The sequence below is a fragment of the Cervus canadensis genome, chromosome 13, assembly GCF_019320065.1.
Source record: "Cervus canadensis isolate Bull #8, Minnesota chromosome 13, ASM1932006v1, whole genome shotgun sequence".
NCBI lineage: Eukaryota > Metazoa > Chordata > Mammalia > Artiodactyla > Cervidae > Cervus > Cervus canadensis.
The window spans coordinates 72,868,663-72,888,160 of record NC_057398.1 but is presented as its reverse complement, the minus strand read 5'-3'; positions in this window follow the sequence as shown (position 1 = coordinate 72,888,160).

The window sequence follows — 19,498 nt, the reverse complement described above, 5'->3', positions numbered from 1 at the left end:
AAAATAGACCTTAAAATAAAGAATATTACAAGAGCTAAGGAAGGACACTATGTAATGATCAAGGAATCAATCCAAGAGGAAGACATAACAATTGTAAATATCCATGCATGCAACATAGGAGCACCTCAGTACATAAAAGAAACACTAACAGACATAACATAACAGGAGAAATTGACAGTAACACAATAATAGTAGGAGACTTTAAACCCCGCTTATACCAATGGACATCAGATCATCAAAACAGAAAATTAATAAGGAAACACAAGCCTTAAATGGCACATTAGATCAGATGGATCTCATTGATATCTTCAGGACATTCCATCCAAATTGCAGATGAATACACCTTCTCAAGTACACATGGAACATTCTCCAGGATAGACCACATCTTGGGTCACAAATCAAATCTCAGTAAATATAAGAAAATTGAAGTCATATCAAGCATCTTTTCTGACCATAACACTAAGAGACTAGGTATCAATTATAAGGGGAAAAAAACATAGAAAACACAAAAGCATGGAGATTAAACATTACTTTTCTAAATAATGAACAGGTAACTGAAGAAATCAAAAGGGAAATCACAAAACTCCTAGAAACAAATGACAATGAAAATACAATTCAAACCCTATGGGATGCAGCAAAAGCAGTTCTAAGAGGAAAGTTTATAGCGATACAATCCTTCCTCAAGAAACAAGAAAAACATTGAATAGACAACCTAACTTTTCACCTAAAACAACTGGAAAAAGAAGAACAAAACCCTCAAAATTAGCAGAAGGAAAGAAATCATAAAGATCAGAGCAGAAATAAACACAAAAGAAATGAAAGAAACAGTAGTAAAGATTAATAAAACTAAAAGCTGGTTCTTTGAGAAAATAAACAAAATAGACAAACCTTTAGCCAGACTCACCAAGAAAAAAAGAGAGATGAATCAAATCAACAAAATCAGAAATGAAAAAGGAGAGGTTACAACAGACAATGCAGAAATACAAAGGATTACAAGATACTATTATGAGCAACTATATGGCAATGAAATGGATAACCTGGAAGAAATGGACAGATTCTTAGAAAAGTTCAATCTTCCAAGACTGAACCAGGAATAAATAGAAATTAAGAACAACCCAATTACAACCATTGAAATTAAAACTCAAAAATCTCCCCAAAAACAAAAGCCCAGGACCAGATAGCATCACAGGAGAATTCTATCAAACATTTAGAGAAGAGCTAATGCCTATCCTAAAACTCTTTCAAAAAATTACAGAGAAAGGAGCACTTCCAAACTCATTCTACAAGGCCACCATCACTCTAATGCCAAAACCAGACCAAGACAACACACAAAAAAGAAAATTACAGGCCAATATCACTGATGAACATAGATGCAAAAATCCTCAAGAAAATTCTAGCAAACAGAATTCAACAGCACATTAAAAAGCTCACACACCAAGATCAAGTTGGGTTTATTCCTAGGATGCAAGGATTCTTCAATATATGCAAATCAATCAATGTGATACACCATATCAACAAATTGAAAGATAAAAACCATATGATAATCTCAATAGATGCTGAAAAAGCCTTTGACAAAATTCAGCACCCATTTATGATAAAAACTCTTCAAAAAATGGGCATAGAAGGAACCTACCTCAACATACTAAAGACTGTATATGATAAGCCCACAGCAAACACTATTCTCAATGGTGAAAAACTGAAAGCATTCCCCCCAAGATCAGGAACAAGACAAGGTGTCCACTCTCACCACTATTATTCAACATATTTTTGGAAGTCCTAGCTCTGCCGTCCCTGGGATTCTCCAGGCAATAACAATGGAGTGGGTTGCCATTTCCTTCTCCAATGCATGAAAGTGAAAAGTGACAGTGAAGTCGCTCAGTCGTGTCCGACTCTTTGTGACCCCATGGGCTGCAGCCTACCAGGCTCCTCCATCCATGGGATTTTCCAGGCAAGAGTACTGGAGTAGGGTGCCATTGCCTTCTCCGCACTCATTACTAGAGAAATGCAAATCAAAACTACAATGAGATATCACCTCACACCAGTCAGAATGGCCATCGTGAAAAAGTCTACAAACATTCAATGCTGGAAAGGGTGTGGAGAAAAGGGAACTCTCTTGCACTGTTGGTGGAAATGTAAAATGATACAGTCTCTCTGGAAGATGTGAGATTTCTGGAGATTTCGTATAAAACTAGGAATAAAACCACCATATGACTCAGCAATCTCACTCCTTACCCTGAGGAAGCCAAAATTGAAAAAGACACACACATCCCATTGTTCATTGTAGCACTATTTACAATAGCTAGAATATGGAAGCAACCTAGATGTCTGTCAATAGATGAATGGTACAATAAAAGAAGTTGTGGTACATATAGTCAATGGAATATTACTCAGCCTTAATAAGAATGCATTTGAGTCAGTTCTAATGAGATGGATAAACCTAGAGCCTATTATATAGAGTGAAGTAAGAAAAAGAAAGATAATTATCATATACTAACACGTATAGATGGAATCCAGAAAGATGGTACCAATGAATTTATTTGCAGGGCAGCAATGAAGAAACAGACATAGAGACTAGGCTTATGGACATGGGGAGGGGAGGTGGGAGAGGGTGAGAGGTATGGAGAGAGTAACATGGAAACTTATATTACCGTATGTAAAATAGACAGCCAATGGGAATTTGCTGTATGGCTCAGGAAACTCAAACAGGGGCTCTGTATCAATCTACAGGGGTGGGATGGGGTGGGGGATGGGAGGGAGGGTCAAAGGGACGAGATTATGTATACCTATGGCTGATTCTTATGGCAGAAAGTGAAGAGGAACTAAAAAGCCTCTTGATGAAAGTGAAAGAGGAGAGTGAAAAAGTTGGCTTAAAGCTCAACATTCAGAAAACTAAGATCATGGCATCTGGTCCTATCACCTCATGGGAAATAGATGGGGAAACAGTGGAAACAGTGTCAGACTTTATTTTCTGGGGCCCCAAAATCACTGCAGATGGTTTTAGAAATGGCAGCCATGAAATTAAAAGACGCTTACTCCTTGGAAGGAAAGTTATGACCAACCTAGATAGCATATTAAAAAGCAGACACATTACTTTGCCAACAAAGATCCGTCTGGTCAAGGCTATGGTTTTTCCAGTAGTCATGTATGGATGTGAGAGTTGGACTGTGAAGAAAGCTGAGCACCAAAAAATTGATGCTTTTGAACTATGGTGTTGGAGAAGACTCTTGAGAGTCCCTTGGACTGCAAGGAGATCCAACCAGTCCATCCTGAAAGAGATAAGTCCTGGGTGTTCATTGGAAGGACTGATGCTGAAACTGAAACTCCAATACTTTGGCCACCTCATGTGAAGAGTTGACTCATTGGAAAAGCCCCTGATGCTGGGAGGGATTGGGGGCAGGAGGAGAAGGGGATGACAGAGGATGAGATGGCTGGATGGCATCACCGACTCGATGGGCATGAGTTTGAGCAAACTCCGGGAGTTTGTGATGAACAGGGAGGCCTGGCGTGCTGGGATTCATGGGGTTGCAAAGAATCGGACACGACTGAGCGACTGAACTGGACTGATGGCTGATTCATGTTGAGGTTTGACAGAAAACAACAAAATTCTGTAAAGCAATTATCCCTGAATTTAAAAATAAATAATTTTTTTTAATAAAAATTCTGCAAAAAATGAAAAGAAGAGGCCTAAATATATAACAAGCTCAGCAAATTCAGATGAAAAAAGACCTCGTTTCCATAGTTGTTTCTGGCTTTAAGGACAGCAGGTGGCAGCAGAATCAAGTTTTTTCATAGCAAGAAGCTTCTGGAGCTCAGATGGTTTTCAAAGGAGAGAAGCAGCTTTTAGTAAAAACCTTCCATCTAAAATCTAAACTCTTATCTGAATTGCCACAATTTCTTTAATGTATGTTTACACTGTATTTTAAATTACTTTAAAAATAAACTATGTTTAGCACATTTTAATTTAAAATATAAATAAATAAAAAATAAAAATCTAAACTCAGCAGAACAAAAACAAGCAGAATGAGAAGCCAGTGTCATCAGCCTGGGATACTAAAGACCCAAATGTCATCCTTTGTTGCCATCCTTGTCCTTCTAAGGAATTTCGAGATTTCTGTGGACCATGGCCTGGAAATGAACCTGGAATCTGTCTCTCCTTGAATAGGATTCCTGTCCCGATGGTGCCCTTGTTGGTTCTCCAGGAAACAGGCTCTCCTCAGGGTTGGGCTCCCTGAAGAGGTCAATATAAATTCAGAAAAAATTTATGCATGAAAAAGGGTTTCTTTGTTTTTTTGGTTTTTGTTTTTTAAAAAGAAATCTTGCATGTAATAAAAAGAAATGCAATACTGCTATGTGCTGTAACACAGATGAACCTTCAAAACATCTTGCTAAGTAAGTGAAAGAAGACAGTCACGAATGTATGATACCATTTATAGGAAATGTATGATACCATTTATAGGAAATGTACAGAATAGGCAAATCAAGAGACAGAAAATAGATTAGTGGTTGTCTAAGGCTGGGGAGGTGGTGATTGTGGAGTGGCTTCTAAAGAATACAAGGTTTCTTTTGGGGGTGATAAAAATGTTCTAAAGTTAGATTCTGGTGACAGTTGCATAGCTCTAGAAATACACTAAAATCTAGTGAATTGAATGGGTGAACTTTATGATATGTAAAGTTATCTCAAAGCTGTTTTAAAAAGAGAAAAAAGGGAAAGTATCACTAATATATTTCAAGTGAAAATAAATCTCAAATAACTATTCAAGGAGAGAAACAGAGACAGATGCAGGCAGGGAAAAGAAGAGACTCTGCAGCTGCCACAGAAAAGAATTGGAGGTTGGTTAGAAATATGACTCTGGTTCATTGGGGAATTTTACTTTTCATTTAGATGCTGGTGTAATGATGGTACAATATGCTTCCTGCTTCGGCAAAACACTTTCGGTTCCCAAGGACTGCAAATACTTACCTTAAGGAGTGAATGGATGTGGGGGGTGGCCATCTCACTGTTTTAGAGGATGAAGCTCTTCCTGGAAAGAAGACAGAATAGAGCAGTAGACACAGCAAATCTCTGAAGTCACACAGGCCTGCTTTCAGATCCTAGATCCTCTTCTTATTAGCTTTGAGGCATTGGTTCCTTTTTTATATCCACATCTTGAGGTGGAATAGGAATGACTTAGCACAAAATATGAAAATGCCTAGCCTGTAATAAACATGGAACTTGCGTTATTTGCCTAGAATGTCCAGCCTTCTCAGCAAGAAAACATTATCTTACAGCTAAGCTATGCCATGCTCCCCTGTTGCTCTCATGGCTCTAGGACTCTGAAGGTCTTCTCTCCTGACCCCCAATCCCGCCCCCCAGTTCATTTTCCATAAACAAACTCATTATCACTTTTTGCAGCAATGGCAATTCCCTGAGAATGGAAAATTGAGTAGAAGGGAACCCCTGTCCCTGACTACCTAAAGCACAAGATCAGTCGCTAATACGTCTATAATATTAGCCTGGATGCCAACGCTGCAGTGGAAATACTGTCTGCACCAGAACAATAGTGCTTGTATTAGAGAATTTGAGGTGTTATTATCAGAAGCACTTCTAGAAACTATAGAATATTATGATAAAATGTTAACACCTTAGTCAATATTGTACTTAAAATCCATGCACATTTTCAACTCCATACTCATCCCAGTAGCTTTGGGGGAAATTATACTCTGTTCATAGTGTAACGGATGAGAAAATGGGCTAAGGAGCCAGACTGCCTTGTTTCCAAGCTTGTGAAACCAGGGTAACTACTTATCCTTCCGGTACTTGTTCCCTCACATATCAATTGAGGGAGTAATAGGATCCATTTTATAAGGTGATATAAGGATTCTGTGTGTTGATGTAATATACTTAGAACTGTGCTAGACATGGAGTAAGCACTCAATAAATCCGTTACAAATAAACAAGTGTTTATTGAATATTAGTGAAAGTGAAGTCGGTAAGTCATGTCTTTGCCGACCACATGGACAGTAGCCTGCACCAGGCTCCTCCGTCCATGGGATTTTCTAGGCAAGAGTGCTGGAGTGGGTTGCCATTTGTGTCTTAATATATGTGACACTGTTTTATGTTGGGAATACTAATGTCAAAGGAACAGAACGAGTCCTGCCTTCAGGGAGCTTGCTTCCTGGTGGGAAGAGGCAAGCAACAGCACCACATACATATACGTCACTACGGACTGACGTGACTGAATAGCACGTCGCTGCGTCCTCCCCCTCACTTCCTCTCCCCCAGTTCCTATGTTGAAGCCCTAACCCCCAGTGCAATGATGTTTGGAGGCAGAGCCTTTGGGAGGTAATTAGGACTAGATGAGGTCGTGGAAGTGGGTCTTTCATGAAGGGATCAGTGCTGTTATAAGAAGAGGGAGAGACCATTGCCCGCCCTCTGCCTTGTAAGGACATAGCAAGATGGCGGCCGTCTGCAAGCCAGGAAGAGCGCCCTGACCAGGAACCAAACCCACCAGCGCCTGGAGTTTGGACTTCGAGTCTCCAGAACTGTGACAAAGAAATGTCTGTGGTTCAACAACCCAACCCCTATTACTTTGTTATAGTAGCCTAGGCAGACTAATACAGATTTGTTTGTTAAATACATATTTGAAATAAGAACCTTGAATAGACACGTGCCTGGTTTTACTGATGGAAAGAGCCCTGTACTAAACTATGGTGGGGAGCCGCCTCACATTTTTTTTTTTTTCTTTTTTTTTTTTTTCCGCCTCACATTTTAACAGTGATACCCACTCTCCACAGAGTAGCCATGGAGAAGTCACTTGATGACTCTTATCGTAGATGCCTGCATCTATAAAATGACGAATTAGATGATCCCTGAACTGTGTGGTTCTGCCCATTTTATGGTTGGAATAGCAATTCACCTGGGTAATTTATAAACATAAGTGTGCTATTACTTAGGGTGACTTAGAGTGGATACTGATTATCTCAATTGTGCTTTTCAAATGAGAGATTAATTAAATCCTAAATTTGGATTTGATTTCCTAGTTAGTGGTGTTTCCTTCCTGGAAAAGAAATAGTGTGTGTCAGACAGAGAAGCTCCTTCAGCTGATTTTTTTCTTTCTTCTTGGGCTTATTGTGAGCTCTTGACTGTGCAGCTCTCCTGGAGCCTCTTCCTTTCCAGATAACAGCTGAGACAACAGAGCTCATGGTCTCCCCGAGGTTCTTTTGATAAATGGCTGACACATGATTGATTCATTCTCATTTCACCAGATACTTGCATAGAAAAGCCGTAGAGAGTGTAATAGCACAAGAGAATAATTTAAAATTTTTTCAGACATTTTGTAAGATTTGATTTTTCTTCCCTCACCTCTGAATGCTTTCACTGGGGTGTCTTAGATGTAAAAGATTTCTTTCAAGTTCTTTTGCTCTTGGATCCTCCAATTCTCTGAGCAGGTGACAGCCTCTGGAAATGCATCTAAGGAAGCATCTTATCATTTCTGTCCTTTGATCCCTGGGTGCCTTCCACTACCAAGTATGCTAAAGGAAATAAGAGTCTTCCCTGTTAGCTGTGATACAGTGGAATTGAGGTACAACCACAAAGAATTCAGACTAAATCCTATAATGGAGCTGCCAGACAGCTTGTGATGGCAGAAATATTTTTTTCTTAGTGATGAGACTAGAAGGATCTTCATAAAACCAGAAAAATGTATCATGTGCGCTTCCAAAAGTCCATCTTAGATCATTTGTCACAATGGGGAAAAAAATGAGATTTTTGAAATATTAAAAAGTAAGCTCAGTCTCACTCTTAAGATAAATACAAATGAAAGTTACAAGAGGATGCTTAGCAGATTGGCTAAATTTTAAAATAACTTCCTCTATTTGCATTTACATGTAAAGGTATTAAGACTTTAATCCGCCTAGTGGAAGACAATTTACAGTATCTATCGAATTTTATTGTGCACAAGGATTAGTAATTACTTAGATACAGTAATTCTACTTCCAGGAGTTTATCCCACAGATCTTCCAGAGGTGGGCTTCCCTGGTAGCTCAACGATAAAAAGTCTGCCTGCCAATGCAGGAGATATGAGTTGATCCCTAATGTGAATGGAAAAGGGAAGGGAGAGGGCAATGGCGACCTACTCCAGTCGCCTGGAAAATCCCATGGACAGAGGAGTCTGGTGGGCTATAGACCATGGGGTCACAAAAGAGTCAGACACAATTTAGCAGTTAAACAACAACAACAATCTTCCAGACTTGTGCTCAAAGATGTAAGTATAAAGATAATTATTACAGAATTATTTGTAACAGGAAAGAAAGAAAGAAACGTAAAGGCCCATGAAGAAGACTGGGTATATAATTTGATAAACTAGAGTACATCCATATAATAAGATACTACTAAAGAATTATCTTCATGATGTACTGCTATAGGGAGAAAAGGTACAGAAGCATATGTAGGTAATCCCATTTGTTTAATATTCGGGAATGAGTGACACAGGTGGCATCAGGGGAGAGAAACTAGAAACCAGTTTTTCTTTTACACCCTTATCTTTCATTGTATACTTTTTTAAACATTTAGATTTGTGTACCATTTGTATGTGTACTTCAAAAACTAATTAAAATTTCAACACTCACAATAGTGACACAAAAATTCTATAGGAATAATAACGTACATGTATTGAACTTTGTTGTATGTCAGGCACTGATTTTCTAAACCCTTTGCACGTACTTTTTTAAAATTTAATTCAACAAGGACCTTGTAGCATGAGTACTGTTATTATCTCCATTTCACAGAGGGGAAAAATTGTGGTAGAGAGAGACTGAATAACTTGCCCAAGAATTCACACCTAGTCAGTGACGGAGCTGAGATTTGAGCCCAGACACCTTTGCTCTAAGACCAGAGTCTTAGCTTCAGTTTAGTTGCTTAGTCGTGTCTGACTCTTTGCGACCCCATGGACTGCAGCATGCCAGGCCTCCCTGTCAATTACCAGCTCCCAGAGCTTGTTTGTGGAGTTGGTGATGCCATCCAATCACCTCATCCTCTGTTGTCCCCTTCCCCTCCTGCTTTCAATCTTTCCCAGCATCAGGGTCTTTTCAAATGAGTCAATTCTTCCCATCAGGTGGCCAGAGTATTGGAGTTTCAGCTTCAGCATCAGTCCTTCCAATGAATATTCAGGACTGATTTCCTTTAGGATTGACTGGTTGGATCTCCTTGCAGCCCTAGGGACTCTCAAGAGTCTTTTCCAACACCGCAGTTCAAAACTATCGATTCTTTGGCACTCAGCTTTCTTTATGGTCCAATTCTCACATCCATACATGACTACTGGAAAAACGAAAGCTTTGACTAGACAGACCTTTGTTGGCAAAGTAATGTCTCTGCTTTTTAATAAGCTGTCTAGGTTGGTCATAGCTCCTCTGCGATTTCAGACCTCCATGACGAACTCTTCATTATAGTGTAGCCAATATGAAACTTAGGAAACAAACTCAGAGGTGCAAGTATGTCTATGTTTTCTTTGAATCAACTTAGATCTGATTCCAAGTCCCCATCTAGCTTTCTTGGCAGAAAATATAGCCTTAGTCATTATTGTGGCTCCAATAATTGTGCAAGGATTGTGCAAGGTCCTGGGGCCTTTCTTGCATGGTAGAGACCCTGCCAGTTGTCAACCAACCCTAGTCGCCTCAGAGATGTCCACTGACCCAGTGCGAGACTCTCCAGCCACAGATTGTAGTCTTACCCACTCTCACGTCTACATTTTGAGCTTCTGCATGTTCTTGGGAGATTTTCTCCTTCCTTTTTCCTGCTGCCTTCAAAGGCATGCTGAATACTCTCTTCAGTGAATTCAGGTTTTATCTCAGTACAGGAAGACCATTCTGCAAAAAATCTCTCAAGTGAGAAATTACTGAAGGCCTTTCTAAGTTGCTTCGATCAAAGGAGAAGAGAAAAAACAGGAAGAAGACAGAGAAATTCATATTTCAGTAAACTCTCCTGCCACAGAGTCATAGACACGGAAAACAGAGTAATTTTGGATTTGGAATTTACCTTCTTCTTCATTTCTTATGCAAGTGTTTGGACTTGTGTAGTTCCGGAATGATGATTTTAATATTAAAAAACAAAAAAACAAAAAAACATGTCTTCCATTGATAGTAGATGTGGACTGAGACACATTTAACCCCTGTGACTTGAATGCAAAGACATTGCTTTCCAAAAGGGACAAAACTCTGGTGGCAAGCTGAGGACAGTCTCCGTTTACACCTTAAAAATCCTCAAATAAATATCAGTCAAGTTCCTGGCCCCTGCTCAGCTAACCAACAAACCATAAATGCAGAAAAAAAGATAAGATTGGAATCTAAGGAAGGAAGTGTTAATCCAAAGGCCTGGAATCAAAGAGAAGATATTTAAATAGAAACCAGTTTGATACCAAAACTTTAGGAGGGTTATTGCAGGCAGGAAGAAGATATATGATCTAAGTACAGAATCTCTGGACTACAGGAGCCTGGGTAAGAGGTCTGCCCCAAATTCCATCTGCCACCAATGAAAGCAGAAAGGAAATGTGTAAAGCGAGCCAAGCCATGGGGAAAGAGTCCAAGATGGGTGTGCCTCCTGTGTGTTCAGTAATCGCATCCAGCTCAGCAAAGCTGAGTTTCTTTCCATTTTAATGAGCAAGGAGCATTTGATTAGAAGTTTCAGAAACTCAAATTTCCCTCAGCCTTTGTCTGAGTCTTGTAGAGGAAAACGGATAGCGGCAAACATGCCCGTTGAGTGCTCCCGGTCAGCTAATTCCTGGTCCTTTGCTCCATCTAGTGGATTTCCTTGCTGGAGAGGCTCTGAAAACAATACCTTGTTCCGCCCCATTCTGTCCTCATTCATATCAAGTGAGCTTTTTCCTTTATTTCCACTAAAGCCAAATGTACAGCTATGAGTCAGCAGAATCTAATGCATCCCTTTTTTCTCTTCTTAATATAGAAATAGCATTATATGCATTATATGATCAGGAGTCACATATAGGCACAGAAAAGCCTATTCCACTCGTAATTATATCCTCTGAGAGCCAAACTCAGTCAAACTTCAACAGAGTCATTTAATTGAATAATGGCTTGCCTACTTGTTAACTCCCAAGAGGCTCCTTTGAGAAATAATTGGTTAAATAGACATAGAACTCTTTCAGGAAGTTTCTCGTTCAATCATAAAAACAGATGAAAACATTATAAAGTACAGCAAAGCTAAGAATCTCAGGTACAAAGGATTCAGAGCAGATTCTTAAGCACAATCCATATGTGGAGATAAAGATTAGTATTGGTGTGGGTTTACACAATTAGAGTATAAAAAATAAACTCAACAATCTATACTTATTTGCTAGCTGATTTTGCGCTTGTTGGTCATCAGCCTTAAAATCAATCAAATAGTTATTCTTTATCTCTTACCAATGGTTGATATTTAATTGTTGTTATGAATTGAATTGTGTCCCCCCAAATATTTATATGTTAAAGTCCTAACCCCCAATATCTCAGAATATAACCTTATTTGGAGAAAGGGCCTTCACAGAGTCATAAAGTTAAAATGAGGCCATCAGTGTGGGCCCTAACCCAGTATGATTGGTGTCCTTATAAAAAGCGGAAATGTGGAGACCAACATACATCAAGGAGGAACACCATGAAGATGAAGACAGCTATCCAACAAGCCAAGGGGAGAGGCCTGAAGCAAACCCTTCTCACAGACCTCAGCAGCAACCAACCCTCCCAGAATCTTGATTTCAGACTTCTAGCCTCCAGAACTGTGAGATAATAAATGTATGTTGTTTAAGCCACCCACTTATGGTACTTTGTCACAGCAGCCCGAGCAAGCAAGTGCAATTGCCTCTGGCAAATGAATAAGAATCTCTCTGAAAAAACAAAATTAATCCGTAGAATAATAGCATGTAATAACACATAATGTAACTCACGTCATATTATCACGTCATATTATCTCTAATGGTTTAAAAAATGTCTTTTCAGTCATAATGTAACTCACGTCATATTATCACGTCATATTATCTCTAATGGTTTAAAAAATGTCTTTTCAGTCATGATGTCGTTTAAATTTTAACATAGACCTGTGAGAAAGGCAGGATAGCATATAATAATCTGTGATCAAGAAAGCACTAAAATATTAAAATTGACTAGTCAACTTAGTTTAGAATTTTAAAAAGTAAATGCTAAATAAAAATAATGTTGCTTAAAAAAATGAAATTAACCCATAGAATGCTAGAGTTGGAAAGGATCTTAAAATTCTAACAAACTGCTCAACCCCCTTGTTTTGAAATAAGATATCTAAAGTCACACAGCAAGCTGGTGATTTAGCCACTGTCTTAGCTTAGCCTTCAGTCCTTCCATTTCTCTCATAATCTGCTGGATATTTCAAAGATGGTAGCAAAATCAGCCTTTGATGGTGATTAGATCCAGAACTTTTTGGAAAGAATTTCCTTAAGGACAATATGCAAACAAAGACCCTTCCTCAGTTCAGTTCAGTCGCTCAGTTGGGTCCGACTCTTTGCAACCCCATGGACTGCAGCACTCTAGGCTTCTCTGTCCATCAGGGACCCTTTCTAAGTATTTGCTAATGGAAGTGAAGTGAAGTGAAGTCGCTCAGTCGTGTCTGACTCTTTGCGACCCCATGGACTGTAGCCTACCAGGATCCTCAGTCCATGGGATTTTCCAGGCAAGAATACTGGAGTGGGTTGCCATTTCCTTCTCCAGGGGATCTTCCTGACCCAGGGATCGAACCCAGGTCTCCTGCATTGTAGGCAGACACTTTACCATCTGAGTTACCAGGGAAGCCCAATCTGCCATTAAAAACAAATAAATATTTGAATATTAAAAGACAGGCTCCCCATTTCTTACCTCTTCCCCAATCCTGGTACTAAGGGGCCAAAAACTTTTAAATTAAAATGTCATGTGATAACAAGAGATTTTGCTAACTGTGCCAATGGAAGCACATGCTAAATAGGAGAAATAACTGTTGGTTAGATGACAGCCAGAAGACTGATACCCACGTGGAACAGAGAGACAGGTAATTTGACCTCTGGCTGGGCTGATAGGATCCATCATCCCTCCAGACAGGTACTTGGTTATGGTAAAGGTCTAGCTCTGGCTGGAGGGCTGCCCACATAACACTGAGGATGATTCACCAGAGTGACTTAATCATCTATGGGTCAGAGGCTCAGTTTCATGTGAGTGGGGTGGGGGCTGGGGGAACAGAGTCTGAGTAATGTTTCGTGGTGGGTGTGGAGACTTGTTATAATAGTAAGCATGCTGTTTATTAGAGTACATGACACAGGTAATTGCCAGAGATCCCAAACCAGCTATCACCTAGGATTATGGAGATCTGATCTGATATGAGACAGAAAGCCCAGTTTCAGCTCCACAGCAGAAGCCTTTGAAAAGTGTCCAGGAGTAATTGGCATTTAATCAATGCAATCATTATCCTAGCACATGGTTCCCAGAGCTTCAGGGCCTCTTATAACCACTGAACTGCGAAAGGGAGAATATGTCCGTTTAATTTCACCAGCAACAACATTTGATTTACAGTCCCGGATGAGGTCCAAGTGGAAATGCATTCACACATTTTTATATTTGAGAAACACAGGTTCACTGTCAGTAAGAATTCAGTCTTGTATCAATGATAGTATAAACAGTGATGGGCATTTTCCCTTTACAGAGGCCTGATTAGCATTAATTTTGACAGACAGAAGAGTAAAAGCTGTAACAGGCTGCTAAGCATTTGCTTTTCATTTAATCTTTTCTAAGCCTTCAATGAAACATGGGGAAGAATATGACTGCTCGTCTATCCCCAAGATACAGAAGGAGTGTTTGCTACTTATAATTAGGGGACTAATAAATATTGACTTTGCTTTTGGTTTTGCTTCATCAAGGGTTATCATTGGGCATCGAATTAAATATATAAAGGAGAATATACTTCTCTTGAAGGGCAGACACTGTTTTTAGGCCTATATCCTCTCTCCTTTTCCTAGGAGGAGTTCAGTTCACTTTTAACCACTCTGTAAAAGACAACTAGGAAAAAGAGAAGGCCCACCTTTCCCTCTCAGCATCTCACAAGTCTTCCCTGTAGGATCCTTAAGAGAAAGTGGGGAGGGAGAAAGAAGTATTTTTTAATTTTAAGGACCTATAAAATGGTTTCTTGGATCGATGGTAGTCTATTTCAGTGTTTTTCAAAGGGAACTCACAAATTACCCACTTCAGAATGACCTAAAAAACTTGTCAGCAACATAGATTGCCAGACCTCCTTACATGTTCTGAATCAGAATCAATGGCAGTAGGCCCTGAAGTCTACATTGTTAACAAGTGTCTCCAGGGACTCCAATATGCACTAAAAATGGATTCTACTCACCTTCCCTTTGTCTGAACATTGCTGTTCCAAGGCTCAATCTCTTCTCTGTCTACACTTACTCCCTCAAGTGCATCAAGCCTCATGCTTTTAAAAGTTTTTATAGGCAAATAGTTCTCAAATTTGTATCTGCAGCCCACACCTCTTCATATTAAAAACCAAACTCTTAATTTTCTCTCTGGATTCATTTCTTTCTCATCTCAGTAACTGAGATCACAAATTCTTGATTCTGTCCTTCAATCTTCCTCACTTTCTCTCATGCTCACTTCTAATCCTGTGAGCTCTTTTAAATATGCTCCAGATCTTCCTCTATTCCATGAGTTACTAGAGCAGCCTCCTGTTTGGTTTCTCTGCTGTATCAGTTTCCTGTATCAATCAGAGTTCAGTTGCAAATAACAGAAGCCAGTCTAGTTAACTGAAGCAGAAAGGGATTTAACGTAATTGTGGTAGATTCATGCTACAGAAATCCTTCCCATCCTATATGCCTTTTTGCAATGCGACTTTGTCACAACTCCCAAAAGGAAATGGAGTCTATATTTCCTTTCCCTTAAATCTGGGCTAGCCCTCTGATTACCTTTGGCCAAATGAGGCAGCAGTGATGTTGTATGACTCCCAGACCTAACCATGAGAGTTTTTTGCAGCTTCCATTTTTACAATCTTGGTAAAATGCTTTATCATGCTTTCACATAAAGCAGCTTAAGCTAAATTACTGAAAAATGGAAATGCACGTGAAGCGAGAGGGCTCAGACTTCTCAGCATCCCTACCAAAATCCCAGACATGGAAAGGAGGCCATCTAGGGCCTTCCAGCCCAGCAGAGCTGACAGCTACATACAACCACACATGTGAGCTCAAGTGAAATAGTGCCCAACCAACTTATGTTTGGGGGGCATACATTACACAGCAAAAATAACTGAATTGTCAGTGAAGTTAAGACTTACAAAACCTTTGAAGGGCTGTAGGGGTATGCTCTAGGCTAGGCCTCTAGGAATGACTCTCAGAATAATACTGCAGAACTGGCCTGCCAGGGGAAATACTACTTCTGCCATAATCTAAGAGTCAGGAAGTCATCAACCACTTTCTGATTCCAGAAACACATCACCTTAGCCATGATCTGGGCATTGGGAAGTTGCTACAAGATTGGCTGGCTGCAGAGCTAAATCACAGTCATTTTACATTAGCAAAATGAATAATTAATGTGCTGTCGTTGCCTTTTCCCCACTTGTTAGTTCTGAATTCAAGACTTGTGCAAATGCATATGACTAGCAAAAAGTAAGTTATGTTTGAATTTCTAGAGACAGAAGAGTCTGCAAAATGTAATTTTTAGCTTTTTAGCCTTTTTAGCCTTTTTGAGCTGAAAGGCACAAAAGGAAGAATTTTTAAAAAGTTTTGTTTTCTATTATAGCACCTGATATAATATCTGCACTTAAGGGATGGTTGTAAATATTTGTTAAATAATTGAACTAAAATTTGATAAAGGAGAGACATCATTTAGAAATGATTGTCCCTAGTTAGCCTAGATTATGACATTCTGTACATCTAAAACCCTGTTTCTGTCATTCCTTTTCGTGAATATATGCTGGAGTATGAAGAAAGACTTATTTTCTTTTTAAGATTTTTTTGTGAACCATTTTAAAGTCTTTATTTAATTTGTTACAATATTGTTTCTGTTTCATGTTTTGGTTTTTTGGCCACAGGACATGTGGGATCTCAGGTACCACCCAGGGATTGAACCCACATCCCATGTACTGGAAGAAGTCTTAACCACTAGACTGCCAAAGAAGTCCCAAGAAAGATTTATATTTCAAGATTTTTTTCTTTCTGGTACTTGCCAATTTGACTATCACTGTGCAATTATCTTGAGTCAAACACGTTAGGTTTCTTATATAATAAATTTTCATCAAAAAGATGAATTTGAGAGGAAGGAAAGAAGTTTTGGAACGGCAAGCTCTTCCATCTTTCCTGCTTCACATGGCCTTGGCCACCATCTCTCTTTGAGGGCTTGTTCTTCAGGATACTGACAGCTTGATTTCTCTGGGTAACATCATGCAAAGGAAATTAGCTCAGTATGTCTTCTACTGAATCCCATCTGTAGTTCAATGTTTTAACGTATTTATGAACAAGACTACAGAGCAATTTTGATAAGACAAGGCAATGTTCCAGTCTCTGAGAATATTTTTCTCCAAAAAACATTTTTTAAAATACCACCGAACAGCCTGGAAATCCACCCCCACATGAGCAATCTCCAGAAAGCTTTTCAGGTGTCACAGCCATAATAGCAGGTGGTTCCTTTGGGTAGAAAAATTATGGCAAGGATAAGAGATAGAAAGCAAACTGTTTTGATATTCTGGGTACAGTTTTCCCCAAGTGAATCATTCCCATATGCCTACTTTTACCATGGGCTCCTTTCCAAAGGGAGTAGGTTGTGTGAATGGAGGTGTAGCTATGCATTCTGGTGGGCAAACTTCAAAGGTACCCATATTCGGCAGATCCAATTAATCTTTAGATATTTGTCAATCCACTCTTCTACAAGTCTCAAAAGGCAAAATTTGACTATGGATTTGATACCTGTTTTTGCTCCTCTCGTAACAAATACTTAATCTTGTTATGAAGATCCAGTAGTGCTCATCTGAGGCAAGACTGCTTCTGAAATTCCATATAAAAAGATTTTAAATGCAAGCATGTAAGGAACAGTGAGACCAGAACAATTTGCAAAAGGTGGTCCTTTAATTCACTTTTCTATTATGAAATATTTGAGACATAAAAAAGTGTAGAGACCAAGTATTTACTCTCTAGTGATATTTTGTTGCTGGTAAGATAAAAATCTGGATTAATGAAGAAGACTTTGTTTCTAGATTAGAAATGCTGGAAATTAACAGTTTTGCCTAGGTTTTTTTTCTTTCTCTCTAGTGTGTAAGATTAGCATTCTTATCATTTGTAGGCTTACCAAGTCTCTCTTACTGAAAAGGGAGATGCTATTGTCGCCATCTAACTTAAATAAAAAACCTACCAAGGAAAAGATGTGTATAGGAAGATTCCTGATGGAAAACTTGACTTTATTCAGATGGAAGACAACCACATTAAAAAATAAAAGAGAAACACAGCCATTCAGCTAACTAATTCTGGCTTTTTCTAAATCTTAGAGTGGTGTCGTTTACTATCTGTGTGACATTGGGCAAGTTCCTTAATGTCATCACACCTCAGTTTCCTGAACTGTATGGTGAAGATCCTCTATCTCTTAGGGTTGCTATGTGTAAAACCCTTAGAACGGTGCCTGGTGTATGGTAAATCCTTAATAAATGTTAATTCACTTTCCTCTTCTTCCTCAACAAAATGTTAGCTCCACATAAGAACAGAGATTTTGCCTGATTTCATTCTGGATTCTCAGTTTCCATTTTGCCCACAGTAGGTATTCAATAAATATTTGTTGGATGAACTAACTAATAAAAGTGGCTAGGTTTTGAGGCTAAAGTGAAAGAGAATTTGTCCTAAGTTTCATAGCTCGTGACAGAAAAACAGACCTCGGGTTTAAGGCAGGTTAGGGAGGTAGGAAAGAATCCGAAACTAAGACGAGCAGATCAAGATTCTAGTTTAAATTCTTCTAACTCTCTGGGTATTAAGACCAAGGTTTTCTTTCCTGATTTCTAAAATGTAACTCCCAGTTATCCTGAGGATTAAATTAAACTGTGTATGAATGCTCACAATAAAATATAAAGGGATATACAACACAGATATTATTAATTTTTATCTCAGTAAGTTTGTCCATTGGATGATAATCAAATGATTCTATGAGAGAATCTTGGAAGAAAGAATCTTTAGCTAAGATTTAAGTACTAAAAATATTCAACCCTAGAGGTACCACAGACATAGACTAATTTTTTCCATCTGTGCAGTTTAGGGTAGATTTGGCATACACTCAATACCAGGCAAGAAAGAAACTATGGTTTAGGCTGCTTTTAAAGTAAAAAAAAAAAAAAAAAAAAAAGGCAGAAAAAGAAACTATTTCCTTTTATAAGCATGAATGTTAGAATAGAGAAAGCCTTCATCGAGCAATTCCTCACTGAAGCAAGACTGATCCATATGCTCTCCTGTTTTTCCACTCCCCATTTTTGTTGTAAATAATAGTTGTTTTGTATGTCATGATTTATGTATTATGATCACTTCCCCTTCACCAAAGAAAAGTAATATAGGCTATTCTTTATCAGCCACATATGACTCAGAGGTCAAATGAGCAGTTCTTTGTAAGGTAAACTTCTTAGATTAGCAATATTTAAAGACCTGGTTTCTAGAGTTAGGAATTACTCAAAACATTATGGCTTTAAGATTAGGTCCCACCCAAGATGCATCACCTGGTTTTGAGTTTGAGAAACTGACTTGAGAAAAAAGATAAAGGAGCAAAAAAACAAAAGTCATAGTGGGTGAGCTGATGACTCACTGCCCCTTCCGTGAACTTCAAGAATGACAAGATAGGAGAACATAGGGTAGTCAAGCTTCCAAGAATGACAAGATGGAAGAAGGAAGAAAGGCAGTGCCCCACTGCAGACCAGATGTTTCAAGAAAGAGAGGAAATTCAGGGCATTTAAAGATTTATATATGTTCTTAGAATAAAGGCAACAAATATAATTTCCATGGTCGTCGTTAAGTGCATCAAAAAAAGGATAGTAGGAACTGACTCTGTGTTACCCTATGGACTGTAGCCTGTCAGACTCCTCTGTCCATGGGATTCTCCAGGCAAGAATACAAGAGTGGGTTGCCATGCCCTTCTCCAGGGGATCTTCCTGACCCAGGAAGGTGGTTTTTCCAGTAGTCATGTATGGATGTGAGAGATCATAAAGAAAGCTGAGCACCGAAGAATTGATGCTTCTGAACTATGGTGTTGGAGAAGACTCTCAAGGGTCCCTTGGACTACAAGGAGATCAAACCAGTCAATCCTAAAGAAAATCAGTCCTGAATATTCATTGGAAGGACTGATGCTGAAGCTCCAATACTTTGGCCACCAGATGCGAAGAGCTGACATATTATAAAAAAACCCTGATGCTGGGCAAGATTGAAGGTAGAAGGAAAAGGGGATGATAGAGGATGAGATGGTTGGATGGCATCACTGACTCAATGGACATGAGTTTGAGTAAACTCCGGGAGTTGGTGAT